This window comes from Bubalus bubalis, chromosome 17 (genome assembly GCF_019923935.1).
Source record: "Bubalus bubalis isolate 160015118507 breed Murrah chromosome 17, NDDB_SH_1, whole genome shotgun sequence".
Lineage (NCBI taxonomy): Eukaryota > Metazoa > Chordata > Mammalia > Artiodactyla > Bovidae > Bubalus > Bubalus bubalis.
In genome coordinates this window covers 17,765,303-17,780,000 of record NC_059173.1, presented here as the reverse complement: position 1 = coordinate 17,780,000, position 14,698 = coordinate 17,765,303, and the positions used below count along the sequence as shown (strand labels likewise).

The window sequence follows — 14,698 nt, the reverse complement described above, 5'->3', positions numbered from 1 at the left end:
ACATTTGGGGAAATGAATAGGAGTTTCCCAAGGAAGAAGGATTCCAGGCAGAGGAAACAGTGTGAATTGAAAGCCTTGAGGCCTGGAACCCTGAAGTTTCTAACAGCTAGAGTGGGCCAGGGAGCCAGGGAGCACGGGTGGGTAGAGAGTACTTTCTGGGAGGAGCCTGGGAAGGTGTTTTGAGACCTTGGACATCTAGCTGAGAACTTTTGATTCTCTCCAGTAAGTGGTAGGGAACCTGGCAAAATGCTTAAGCAGGAAATGAGATGACTGGTGAAATTTTATTTTTAATGTACATAGAGGAATTTTGTTTTATTTGTATAGTTCTGTGAGCTTTGACCATAATCAGAATATGGAACAGTTAACCCATCCCCTGAAGTTCTTTTATGCTCCTCCCTTACATTTAAACCTTTCCTCCTCCCCTATACCTGAAAACCCCTGCTCTGCCCTGTGTCTCTAAAGTTTGCCTTTTTCAGAATGTCATATAAATGGAATGATGCAACACATGTTGTTGTTCATTAGTTAAGCCGTGTCTGACTCTTTGCAACCCTGTGGACTGCAGCACACCAGGCTCCCCTGTCCTTCACTGTCTGTCTCCTTGAGTTTGCTCAAACTCATGTTCATTGAGTTCGTGATGTTTTCTAACATCTCATCCTCTGCCACCAACTTCTCCTTTTGCCTTCAATCTTTCCCAGCATCGGGGTCCTTTCCAGTAAGTCGGATCTTCGCATCAGGTGGCCAGAGTATTGGAACTTCAGCATCAGTCCTTCCAATGAATATTCAGAGTTGATTTTCTTTAGAATTAACTGGTTTGATATCCATACAGTTCAAGGGACTGTCAAGAGTCTTCTCCAGCACCATAGTTTGAAAGCATCGGTTCTTTGGCACTCAATCTTCTTAATCCAACTCTCACATCTGTACATGACTGTTTCAAGGAGCAAGCGTCTTTTAATTTCATGGTTCCAGTCACTCCTCAGTGATTTTGGAGCCCAAGAAAATAAAATCTGTCACTATTTCCTGTTCTATTTGCCATGAAGTGATGGGACTGGATGCCATGATTTTAGTTTTTGAATGTTGAATTTCAAGCCAGCTTTTTCACTCTCCTCTCTCAGCCTCATCAAGAAGCTCTTTAGTTCCTCTTCACTTTCTGCCATTAGAATTCTATCACCTGCATATGTGAGGCTGTTGATATTTCTCCCAGCAGTCTTGATTCCAACTTGTGATTCATCTAGCCTGGAATTTCATATGATGTACTCTGCATATAAGTTAAATAAGCAGAATGAAGATTTACAGCCTTGTCATACTCCGTCTCCAATTTTGAACCAATCAATTTTTCCATGTCCAGTTCTAACTGTTGTTTCTTGACCTGGATTCAGGCTTCTTGGGAGGCAGGTAAGGTGGTCTAGTATTCCCATCTCTTTAAGGATTTTCCAGTTTGTTGTGATCCACACATTCAAAGGCTTTAGTGTAGTCATTGAAGCAGAAGTAGATGTTTTTTTGGAATTATCTTGCTTTCTCTGTGATCCAACGAGTGTTGAGAATTTGATCTCTGGTTCCTGTGCCTTTTCTAAACCCAGTGTGTACATCCAGAAGTTCTCTGTTCACATACTGTTAAAAAGTCTAGCTGAAGAATTTTGAGCAAACCTTACTAGCATGTGAAATGAGCGCAGTTGTACAGTAGTTTGAGCATTCTTTGACACTGCCCTTCTCTGGGATTGGAATGAAAACTGACCTTTTCCAGTCCTGTGGCCACTGCTGAGTTTTCCAAATTTGCTGGCATATTGCGTGCAACACTTTAACAGCACTTCTAGGATTTGAAATAGCTCAGCTGGAATTCTGTCACCTCCACTTGCTTTGTTTCTAGTAATGCTCCTAAGGCCCACTTGACTTCACTCTCCAGGATGTCTGGCTGTAGGTAAGTAACCACCATTGTGATTATCCAGGTCATTAGACCTTTTTTGTATAGTTCTTCTGTGTGTTCTTGCCACCCCCTCTTAATCTCTTCTGCTTCTGTTAGGTCCTTACCATTTCTGTCCTTTATTGTGCCCATCCTTGAATGAAATGTTCCTTTATATCTCCAGTTTTCTTGCTGAGATCTCTAGTTTTTCCCATTCTGTTGTTTCCCTCTATTTCTTTGCATTGTTCACTTAAGAAGGCCTTCTGATCTCTCCTTGCTATTCTCTGAAACTCTGCATTCAGTTGGTCATATCTTTCCATATCTTTCCCTTTCTCCCTTGCCTTTTGCTTCTCTTTATTTCTTCAGCTATTTGTGAAAACCTCTTCAGACAACCACGTTGCCTTCGTGCATTTCTTTTTCTTGGGGATGGTTTTAGTCACTGTACAATGTTATAAACCTCCATCCATAGTTCTTCAGACACTCAGACTACCAGGTCTAATCCCTTGAATGTATTGGTCACCTCCACTGTATAATCATAAGGGATTTGATTTAGGTCATACCTGAATGGCTTAGTGGTTTTGCCTACTTTCTTCAGTTTAAGCCTGAGTTTTGCAATAAGGAGTTCATGATCTGAGCCACAGTCAGCTCCAGGTCTTGTTTATGCTAACTGTATAGAACTTCTCCATCTTCAGCTGCAAAGAACATAATCAATCTGATTTTAGTATTGATCATCTGGTGATGTCCATTTGTAGAGTTGTCTCTTGGGTTGTTGGAAAAGAGTGTTTGCTATGACTAGCATGTTTTCTTGATAAAACTCTGTTAGCCTTTGCCCTGCTTCATTTTGTACTCCAAGGCCAAACTTGTCTGTTACTCCAGGTGTTTCTTGACTTCCTACTTTTGCATTCCAATCACCTAGGATTAAAAGGACATTTTTTTTTGGTGTTAGTTCTAGAAGGTCTAGGGGCTTCCCTTGTGGCTCAGCTGGTAAAGAATTCACCTGCAATGTGGGAGACCTGGGTTCAATCCCTGGGTTGGGAATATCCCCTGGAGAAGGGAAAGGCTACCCACTCCAGTATTCTGGCCTGGAAAATTTCATGGACCTGTAGTCCACGGCGTGACAAAGAGTAGGACATGACTGAACAAGTTTCACTTTCACTCTCTAGAAGGTCTTGTAGGTCTTTATAGAACCTGTCAACTTTAACTTCTTTAGCATCAGTGGTCGAGGCATAGACTTGGATTAGTGTGATATTGAATGGTTTGCCTTGGAAATGAACTAAGATCGTTCTGTTGTTTTTGAGGTTGCACCCAAGTACTGCATTTCGGACTCTTTTGTTGACTATGAGGTTACTCCATTTCTTCTAAGGGATTCTTGCCCACAATAGTAGATATAATGGTCATCTGAATTAAATTTGCCCACTCTCATCTATTTTAGTTCTCTGGTTCCTAAGATGTCCATATCCACTCTTGTCATCTCCTGCTTCAGCACGTCCAATTTACCTTGATTCATGGACCTAACATTCCGGGTTTCTATGCAATATTGTTCTTTACAGCATTGGACTTTACTTTCACCACCAGACACATCCACAACTGAGCCTCGATTCTGCTTTGGCCTAGTGCTTCATTCTATCTGGAGCTATGGCTGCTGCTGCTGCTGAGTCACTTCAGTCGTGTCCGACTCTCTGGAGCTATTAATAATAGCTAACAGCCTCCGCTCTTCCCTGATAGCATATTGGACACCTTTCGACCTGGGAGGGGCTCATCTTCTGGTGTTACATCTTTTTGTCTTTTCATACTGTCTGTGAGATTCTTGCAGCAGGAATACTAGAGTGGTTTGCCATGAACCCCATGAAAAGTATGAGTGTGAACATATATGTGTACGTGTGTGTGTGTGTGTGTGTGCACGCACGTGCACACTCAGTCGGTCAGTCGTGTCTGACTCTTTGTGATTCCATAGACTGTAACCCACCAGGCTCCTCTGTCCATGGAATTTTCCAAGCAGGAATACTGGAGTGGGTTGCCATTTCCTTCATATATATATATATGTTTTAAAATCAAGCTTCTTTGATTTAGCATAATGAGTTTGAAATTTTTTTTATGCTGTTGCTTGTGTTAGTACTTTGCTGTTTTTCATTGCTGGATAGTATTCCATCGCATGGTTATATCACGGTGTATTCATTCACCTATTCATAGATGTTTGAGTTGTTTGGAGTTTCTGGCAGCTGTCAGTAAAACTGCTATAAACATTTCATGTAGGTTTTTGTGTGATCATAGTTTTTATCTCTCTAGGGTAAATACCTAGGGGTGGGATTTCTGAAATATTCAATAAGTATATGTTTAACTTTTTAAGAAGCTGCCAGACTTTTTTCTAAAGTGGCTGTGCCAATCTCCATTTCCATCATCAGTGTAGAAGACTTTCAGCTGTTTTCCGTGTTCCCTAACACTTGATACTATCCAGTTCGTTTTCGTCTTTTCAACTTTGGCCATTCTAATTGGTGTGTGGTAGTATTTCATTTCAGAGAGGGCAATGGCACCCCACTCCAGTACTCTTGCCTGGAAAATCCCATGGACGGAGGAGCCTGGAAGGCTGCAGTCCATGGGGTCGCTAGGAGTTGGACACGACTGAGCAACTTCACTTTCACTTTTCACTTTCATGCATTGGAGAAGGAAATGGCAACCCACTCCAGTATTCTTGCCTGGACAGTCCCATGGACGGGGGAGCCTGGTGGGCTGCCGTCTCTGGGGTCGCACAGAGTCGGACATGACTGAAGCAACTTAGAAGCAGTATTTCATTTTCATTTCTCTAATAGTTAACGACTTTGAGCATCTTTTCATGTTCTTGCTTGACAACTTTATATCTGATTTGGTCATGTGTCTATTAAATATCTTGCCCATTTTTAAATTGGGTTGTTTGTCTCATTGTTGAGTTGTGAGAGTTCTCTGCATTTTCTAGAGTTAAATCTTTTGTCAGATATGTGGTTTGGAATTATTTTCTCGCAGTCTGTGGCTTGTCTTTTCATCTCTTGAAGTGCAGGTTTTTTAATAAGGCTCACTGCAGCAGTTGGTGTTTTGAACTCTGCCACTGTCTTCCTCACTCACCACGCTCCAGCTATGCTGGCCTTGCTTCAGTTCTTAAAAAAATTAAGCTTTTTCCTTCTCTGGGACTCACGCTGTCCTCTCTGCCTGGAATACTCTTTCTTACTTTGTTGTCCAGTCGCTCAGTCATGTCCGACTCTTTGAAACCCCCTGGACTACGGCACTCCAGGCTTCCCGTCCTTCACTGTCTCCTGGAGTTTGCTCAAGCCCATGTTTGTATCCTGTCTAATAAATCTTTGCCTACCCCCAAATCTTGAATCTATTCTTATGTTTTCTTTTAGAAGTCTTGTTCTTTTAGCTTTTATGTTTAGGTCTCTGATACACCTCAAAACAATTTTTTTTTGTACAGTGTGAGGTAGGGATTTGGGGCTCATTTTTCTTATATGGATATCCAGTTGTTCTAGCAAAATTTATTTTAAAAATTTCCTTTTTCCCTTTGGTGCCCTTTTTCAAAAATCAAATGAGCATCTGTGTGAGTCTGTTTCTGGACCAGTGATCAGTATGTCTATCCTTACAGCAGTACCACACTTTATTAATTACTGTGTCTTCATAGTAAGCTTTGAAGTTGGATAGATTGTCCTCTAACCTTGTTTTTCTGCTTTAAGATTTCTTTGGATGTTATATGTCCTTTGAATTTCTGTATCAGTTTTAGAATTGGCTTATTATTTTCTACAAAAACAAAACCCCGAAACTCCTGGGATTTTGATTGGCACCCTATTGAATCTATAGATCAGTTTGTATTAGAGAATGAAATTTCTTAACACTATGGAGTCTCCCAATCCATAAACACAGTTTTCTGTCCCTCACTGTTTCTCTGGCTTACTCCTATTCATCTTTCAGGTGTCAGCTTAAGTGCCATCTCCTCAAGAAGTCTTTGTTGCCTCCTGACTAGATGATATAGCCCCTATTATAGCCTCTGGTGACCCTGCTGTCTTCCTTCTTGGTACTTTCCACAGTGGTAATAATTATTTGTGAGATAAGCTGTGTCATAATTATTTTGTGTCCTAAGTTCCATAAGGACAGGGATCAGGTCTGCCTCCTTCGCAAGCTGACACACAGTAAGTTTTCAGTAAAGATTTGTAAGTGGATGAGTGAATGATGTCCTGTTCTTTTGGCAGAGATCTTCAGGTCATTGCCTGTTGTCAGTCACAGTTCAGTGCACACCGTGGTCTCTGCTGCTAACGGAGAAACCCCGGCCTAATCCTCCCACTCATTTCTTGGCCTTCTGCCTAACTCTTAGTTCCTGCTGACTTGCAGTATGTGTTGAGAACTCCTGTTCACTTGACAGGTAGATGTGTGTAATTGTGATTTTTAAAAATAAAATAATTCATCTAGAGTGAGTTTTAGGTAATGATTATAATACAGAGGATTAATTTATTTGGGGGGTGGGGGGAAGGTGTTGCTTTCACAGCATCAGTTGGAACATTTGAAAAACCAGTGGCAGAATCTTGATTGAATTAGGCTGTGCTCATAATTAGGAAATGCCAAAGCCTACAAAATGTTGAAAAGTGGTGAGGACAAAGTGATGAAATTAAGTCTTTTTCCCCCCCCTTAAAGTTTAAGAAGTCGGCAGTTGAGGGGCATTGTGTTGTTAACTAATTGGCTTGTGGATATTACTTGGGTATATAGATTTTCTTTCTGCATTTTGCTCATAAGTCAATATATAGGTCCCACTGTTGATTAAATCCCCAGAGTAAGCATTGCTAAGAAAGGTTTTAGGAAGAACTTTCTGAGGAGTGAGATTGATGGCACAAGTTGCCAAGGCATGTTGCAAAATGTTGGTGATTCAGAGCAAGGTGAGAGAGAAAAAGAAGTTGCTCAAAAATGATAGAGTCCTGGGCAGGGGCCCTAAAAGAGGAGACCGGAGATATTGTTTACTCTGAATTTGATCTGGAGGTGGCTAATACAATCAAAACAAAAACTTGACTGGAATCCTTGGGAGTGTGAAGAAGAGCAATGGAAATAACCTAACTTTATCACAGTCAGAGACTCTAATTTCCTCCAGTGATGATAGTTTGGTTTTTTTTTTTTAATATACAGTGTACACTCTCATTATAGCTGTGCAGCTGCCTGGTCAAGCAGGAGCAAATATGATCATTGTTATTATTTCCATATCACAGATCAGCAAACCAAGGCTCAAAGAACTGATGTGGTCGGCCTGAAATTGCAGAGTTAGCAAGTAGCAGATTCAAGCATAGGTCTTTGGACAATTAATACCATGCTTTGTTCCCTATACCTTGCCAATCCGTCAGTACTGGTTAAAGTGTTCTTCTTTGAGGTATATGATCTAGATTAAGAGTTTGGGGGTGACATTTGCAATTTGGGGGACAATGGAGGTATTCTTAATAGTAGTCACAAATACCATTTATTTAGCAATGTATCAGTCAGTATAGGCTATATTATACTATAGTAACAAAGGATCCCTTAAATTTCAAAGATTTAACACAACAAAGCCTACTTCTTGCTCAATGACAAGTCCCACTGGCTACATGTCCATTGCAGATGGGCAGTGTTCTCTGCTCATCACAGTTATTCAGGCACCCAGGCTAATGGAGCAGCTATCCGCTCTAACATTGATTCACAATGTTGGAAGGATAGACTGCTCAGAGGGTCTTGTGGCAACAACAAAACTCCATCCTGGAAAGTGACACATCACTTCTGCTTCCAGCTCATTGGCCCAAACTGGTCATTTGATCTCATTGAACCACAAGTAGCCAAGTGTGCAAGCGTGCACTGCCTTGTGCACAGAAGGGAGGGAGCCAGAAATATTTGGCAAACAGCATTAATGATTGCCACTAGCACCCAATAAACAAGTAATCGATCTGATTCTATGCAAACCTGTACAATAATAATGAGAACTAACATTAATTGATTATTGACCACATCCCATGTATTGTTTACCTAGAAGAGCACTTTCAACCCCTCCAATCACCCATCAGGTATATATATATATATATATATATATATATACCTGGAGATATAATAATTATCTCCATTTTCCAGATAGGAGAACTGAAGTTGCTAGCTTAAGGCCACACAGCTAGCAAGTTGTAGAGCAGTATTTGCATCCAGGCCACCTTGGGTACAGAGCCCATATTACAGTAACCCCATTTAATAGAATGAAAAATCTGAGGTTCAGGGAACCAACCAGCCAAGGTCATCCTGTCAGGAAGCAGCAAGCCTCCGTTCCTTTACCTTACTGTATTTTCCATGTAAATTCTGTTAGTAACTCCCAGCCAACACTTGGCCTTCTGAGTCCTGAAGTGACTAACGGGCATACCTCTTTTTATTGAACATAACTTTATTGTGCTTCACAGATACTGCATTTCTTTTTTACCGATTGAAGGTTTGCGGCAACTCTGCATTGAATGTGGTTACTGATGCCATTTTTCCAGTAGCATTATTTTAAGATTAAGGTGTGTGCATTTTTTAAGACATAATGCTGTTGCACATTCAGTAGACTACAGTATAGTATAGATATAATTTATATGTATTGGGAAGGCAAAAAATTTGTGTGACTTTATTATGATATTTGCTTTATTGTGGCAGTCTGAAACCAAACCTACAGTATCTCCAAGGTGTGCCTATCCTGTGGTAGAACCAACTGTACCAGCTCATGAGAACCAATTGTTAAATTTCCATGTAAAATAAGAATTAAATGTTAAATAAGAATAAAATGTTAAATAATAATTAAATAATTTCATGCTTAAATTATTAAGAATTAAACTACATAACCTAAGTACAGTTAAAGAAATTATATTTATTTCAAACCCAGTTTCAGTACTCAAAAACTTGTCACTTCCTAATCATTTTACTCTATTTTAGTATTACATACTCTTGAGGTTATTTACCTCTCTCGTATCTGTATGCTGGAAATACTGTGTAATGTATTGTGTTGTTTATGCTCTATTGCTTCAGTCATGTCCAATTCTTTGCGACCCCATGGACTGTAGCTCATGGGCTTCTCTGCCCATGGGGTTCTCCAAGGAAGAATACTGGAGTGGGTAACCATGCCTCCCTCCAGGGGATCTTCCCAACTCAGGGATCGAACCCACATCTCTTACAGTCTCCTGCATTGGCAGGCAGGTTCTGTACCACTGGCACCACCTGTCTTACTACTGTACATATCTTCCTAGCCCCGCTGTCAGTGATGTCTAGTTGGTAGGCTGAAGTTGGCCATGGTGGAAGTATTTATGCCATAGAAACTAGCTGTCACCACCTTTCAGGGTTTTTTCCCCATGGAGAGCTGGTTGTTAAGCATTTACTGGTGCACCACAGCTTGTAACCCACCTGCTTTCCTAATTGGGTGGCCGCATCAGAGTCAGTCCAGGACCAGCTGGCCCGCCGCATGGATCCAGCTAGTTTCAGAGGTGGGCCATCTTCTGTGCAGCTACTGCCTTGGATGAACCATCTGCATTCATCCTTGAAAACTTAGCACCAAGCTGATATCTCTTTTCAAGCAAGGATCCTCAACTATGTTTTCCCATTGGAATCACCTAAGAGAGATTTTTAAAAACACAGATTTTTTTTTTTTTTTTCCTCCAGGACCCACTGCCAGAGGGTCTGATGTCATTGGTCTGGTGAGTAGGCCTGGGCATGAGGGTTTTAAAAAGCTTTCCAGTGATAGCCAAGCAGAGACCTACAGCTGTAAGCAAACTCAGTGTGTGAAAAACTTGGGCCACCGAAGAAGGCAGATTGGGGGTTTAATTCTCAAAAACTTTGTCAGTTTTTTCAACAATGTTCTGTGAAGAACACTTTAAGGCAGATTATGGGAAGCTTTTTCTTTACAGGGCCAGATAGTAAATACTTTTTTACTTTGTGGACATCCCGTCTGTGTCGCAGTACTCATCTGTGCCAGGGTACTGTGAGAGCAGCTGTAAAGAAGATTTTAAAGAATGAACATGCCTGTGTTCCAGGAAAATCTATTCACAGAACAAGGTGAGCTGGGATTGGCCCATGGACCATAGCTTGCCATCTCTCATTTATGGTGTTCCTTTAATCCAGAAAGTGTTCTTCTTAGAATCTCTGCATACAATCACCTGGAATGTTCCCATGGAGCTGGTAGGTTGTGTTGGTCTATTGAGTACCCCTCCCTCCTACCCCATCCCCCCAATTTTTCAGACAGTCCTCACTCATCTGATAGGGAAAATCCACCATTGCTAGACTGAGTTCCTTGAAGGTAAGGCACCCCTCGGTCTTGTTCTCTTGCCATAGTGCCCAACCCTTGGATCTCATTTAACATATATTTGTCTGATGAACAAATTGATCAAATAAATGGCATTTATTATTGTTTTTCTCTTTTAAAAACTGTTTTATGGAGCATTTCAAATGTCCACAAAGAATAGTGTGGAGGACCTCCACGTACCCATCACCCAGCTCCAACACTGAACTGAAGTTCTTTGCTGGCTTGTGCTTCTCTGAATTCCATAAAAACAAGGGGCCGTCTCCCTTTTTCTAAGTACTGCCATATGCCCTGGTGCCATGAACAGGGTCAAACACATAGTAGGTGCTCAGGAGAACATGTGTTGGATAAACAAATAAATGAATGACAAGCTGGTGCATTTAGATGTGCTTTATAAGACTTCCTGCAGGTTCATTAGCTTTTGCATAGACTTGGAAATATCATGGGTTAGATTGTGACTTCTTCAATTTAAAACCACAAATAGCCATGGTTCAGCATCTGCAGGGAACATCAGAGTCCCTGAAGATCTTCTTAACCCTGTTGGTTCCCAGGCCCCCTGCCAGGTGTGTGCTGAGCAGACAGGGGAATGGGGAAGCCTGGTAGAGTCTTGCAGGTGAAGGATAATCTAGTTCTCAGCCACCCCAGCCCCGCCCAGCACCCCTTTAGACACCTATTCTCCAGTGTCCTATTAGGGAAGAGAATGACCCCAAAAAAAGGAAAAAAAAAAACAAAACCTGGTCTTATTTAAACCCCTTTAAAGTTTCCAGGCTGCTGGAGATTAGCTTAGAGAAAATATGTCGGGGTCTGCTTTGATTTGCAATTTGAGGGAAATGTGGGAAACGTGTTTTTGCTTCCTCGGAGAGGATTATGTTGCCTGGCAGGTTGGGTCTTTGTCACTTTTGATTTTAGAATACTTACTCATGCTTCCAGTAATGAACAAAAACCAAACCCCACTGAAACCAGCCCAGGAGGTCCTGCTGTTTCAGAAGCCCAAAGGGTTCTTGTTCCACTGAATTCTTCTGTCTGGATTCCTGCCTGTTGCCTGCCAGACTTTTCAGGGTTCTGCTTCTTGGGCTGCGTCCACACTGGTATTTCACTTTGAACATTAAAAAAAATACATTGGTATTTTATATTTTTGAGATGAATCGTTCATTACCATATTGATTAAACATGTCATAAAGGTTATTTATAAATAACGTTTATAAAGTACCCAGTAGTCCTCAACCAGGGAAGCGGTGAACTCAATCAAATTTCAGATTTAGTAAACAAGAACTCCAATACTTTCGTCACCTGATGTGAAGAGCTGACTCATTGGAAAAGACCCTGATGCTGGGAAAGATTGAGGGCAGGAGGAGAAGGGGATGACAGAGGATGAGATAGTTGGATGGCATCACCGATTCAATAGACATGGCTTTGGGTGGACTCCTGGAGTTGGTGATGGACAGGGAGGCCTGGCGTGCTATGGTTCATGGGGTCACAAAGAGTCGGACTCAACTGAGTGACTGAACTGAACTGAGCTGAAACAAGATCATGGCACAAATAAATGTGTTTCCTTTAAACAATTCCTTCTTGCTTTATTTTATCTACTAATTGATCTATTAAGAGAGGCAGGATTTTAAGATAGTTTCTCACATTGGAAAACATCTGTGTGATTACCCATGAATGCTTTCATCATAGGTGTCATATAGGTGTGAATCAGATACCCCTTAAATGGAGAGGCATTTGGGGTGAGGTCTGGCCTTCCCAAATTCTTAGGTTTGCGTGTGACACAACTCTGGCTGTGAACCCCTTCCACTGATTTATAAAATATATGTGCAGTTTCCAAGTGTTACATGTTCCTCAAAAACAAATCACTCCTAGGTGGTTAAATCTTGTTTCCACAGCTAATATTAAAACACCATCCTCCATCCTGCCTGCAGTCCCCTGCTGGAAGTTTCTGGTTCCACTGCCTGAGTGCTCTGTGGTCTAAATATAGCCATTTAAAAAGAAGATTATGGCCCGTCCACTTGGGACTGCTAAAAAGCCTTTCACGATAACTCTTGAAATCCTGATGCCTTTAATCCTTAACTTTAATTTAAAATAAAGAAATCTTCTCAACTCATATTCCATTTTCCACATTCTCTCCCCCGACCCTTGTCCTCTCCTACAAATCTTTTAATTGCCAACCCCTTCCATGAGTGAGGAATAAGACTCTTTACAAGTAGCTTCTGGAGCAAGAATGGGCTGCGCTGTTTTAATTTCTTGCAAGGATGTTTTTATAGAAGAAAATCAAGTCAACACTCAAGAGTATACACAGCCCTTTACTGAGATGGGAAGAATTAATCAGGCCAGAAAGTTCGGAATATAAAAAGGGAGGTGGGGGGGAGGGAAGGATGTTTTATCAAACCAAACTGCTCTGGGAGATGCAAAGATAAAAGGATTTCCCTCTCCTAGTGCCTTAAATATTGGCAGGCAGTAGGGTCAAGATTTTTTCTTTTGTTGTTATGGAAAGCCATACAGATAATTAATGCTGTTGAAAGAAGATTGTTCAGTTGGCGTCTGCGAGACTGGCCCCCTAGTCTGGGATCTTCTGGAAAGAAACAAGTCAGGGAAAAAGTTATGCACTGGGGGAGATCCTGGCAATTTACACCAGCAATAAATAACGTCGAGAGAGCAAACAGCCACTGGCTAGCTCCTTGTGGCTGCGGATATTTGATATGGGGACACAAGTCAGTGCGTGCAGTGAACTTTAAATGCAATGGAAGACCCATCAGCCCGCCTCCCACCCCACCCTACTGTCCCGGACTACTTCTTTTAAGCAATAATTATTAAAGAAAGGAAGTTGCAGCAAAGCCCAGGAAGGTTATGCATTGGCTTTGATATTTACAGTTTTATTTCTTCCTAGAGAGCTTCTGCTTTAATTTAATGGGCAGGAAATGTTTGGTCCCTTCCTTGAATGTCAGATGTAGCCATGGGGTCTGGAAGCCCTGGCCAGCCTTGCTGGGCCCCCGGGCATCTTCTGTGCCTCTAGCTGACCCAGTCCTGAAGGAGCTGAGGAAACTCCGTGACCTTGGAGTGACAACAGAAACAGTTAACATTTACCGCTTAGGATGCGTCAGATCGTTTATATTTCGTATGTGAAGTGAAAGTCGCTCAGTCGTGTCCGACTCTTTGTGACCTCTTGCCAGTCCAGAATACTGGAGTGCATAGCCTTTCCCTTCTCCAGGGGATCTTCCCAACCCAGGGATGGAACCCAGGTCTCCCTCATTGCAGGCAGATTCTTTACCAGCTGAGCCACAAGGGAAGCCCTGTATTTCATATGCATTAGCACATTTAATCCCCATAAAACCCATGGAGGGTAGTAAGATTTTTGTTCCCATTTTACAGACAAGGAAACTGAGGCTCAATGGGGTGAGGCTTACATAGCTAGCAAATGTCAAACTGGGATTTGAACCTGGGTGATTTGGCTCTAGTCAGCACTTTTTTAAAAATCAAAGTGAAATTCACATAACATAAAATTAACTATTTTTACATGAACAATTCAGTGCCATTTAATACATTCACAATGTTATATAACCACGATCTCTATCTGGCTCCAAAACATTTCCATCACCCTCAAAATAAACGCTGTACCTACTGGTAATTACTCCCCATTCCTCTCCCCACTCCCAACCCCTGGCAACCACAGATCTACTTTCAGTCTCTGGATTTTCTTATTCTGGACATTTCCTGCACATGGAATCCTATAATATGTGCTCTTTTGTGTCTGACTTCTTTCTTTTGGCGTCATGTCTCCACAGTTCATCTGTGTTTTCAGTTCAGTGCAGTTCAGTCGCTCAATTGTGTCCGACTCTTTGCGACCCCATGAATCACAGCACGCCAGGCCTTCCTGTCCATCACCAACTCCCGGAGTTCACTCAGACTCACGTCCATCGAGTCGGTGATGCCATCCAGCCATCTCATCCTCTGTCGTCCCCTTCTCCTCCTGCCCCCAATCCCTCCCAGCATCAGAGTCTTTTCCAATGAGTCAACTCTTCGCATGAGGTGGCCAAAGTACTGGAGTTTCAGCTTTAGCATCATTCCTTCCAAAGAAATCCCAGGGCTGATCTCCTTTAGAATGGACTGGTTGGATCTCCTTGTAGTCCAAGGGACTCTCAAGAGTCTTCTCCAACACCACAGTTCAAAAGCATCAATTCTTTGGTGCTCAGCTTTCTTCACAGTCCAACTTTCACATCCATACATGACCACTGGGAAAACCATAGCCTTGACTAGACAGACCTTTGTTGGCAAAGTAATGTCTCTGCTTTTGAATATGCTGTCTAGGTTGGTCATAACTTTCCTTCCAAGGGGCAACTGTTTTAATTTCATGGCTGCAATCATCATCTGCACTGTTTGCACTGTTTCCCCATCTATTTCCCATGAAGTGATGGGACCAGATGCCATGATCTTCGTTTTCTGAATGTTGAGCTTTAAGCCAACTTTTTCACTCTCCTCTTGCACTTTCATCAAGAGGCTTTTTAGTTCCTCTTCACTCTCTGCCATAAGGG

The 14,698-nt window shown here is 41.8% G+C and overlaps 1 protein-coding gene across 9 annotated transcripts in view; it reads left to right on the top strand.

Moving 5' to 3' along the window:
* The window catches only part of CUX2 (cut like homeobox 2), a 288,423-nt gene that overhangs the window by 81,955 nt on the left and 191,770 nt on the right, over positions 1-14,698 (top strand). For 2 of the 9 annotated variants that reach the window (XM_044930180.2, XM_044930182.2), the window contains one exon: positions 9,536-9,570. The exons of 6 other annotated variants lie outside the window; for them this stretch is intronic. The gene's annotated coding sequence lies outside the window, so the exon portion shown is untranslated. Of the gene's footprint in view, positions 1-9,535; positions 9,571-9,626; positions 9,929-14,698 lie in introns of those variants that run through there. One more of the 9 variants, XM_044930183.2, reaches the window with a different exon arrangement.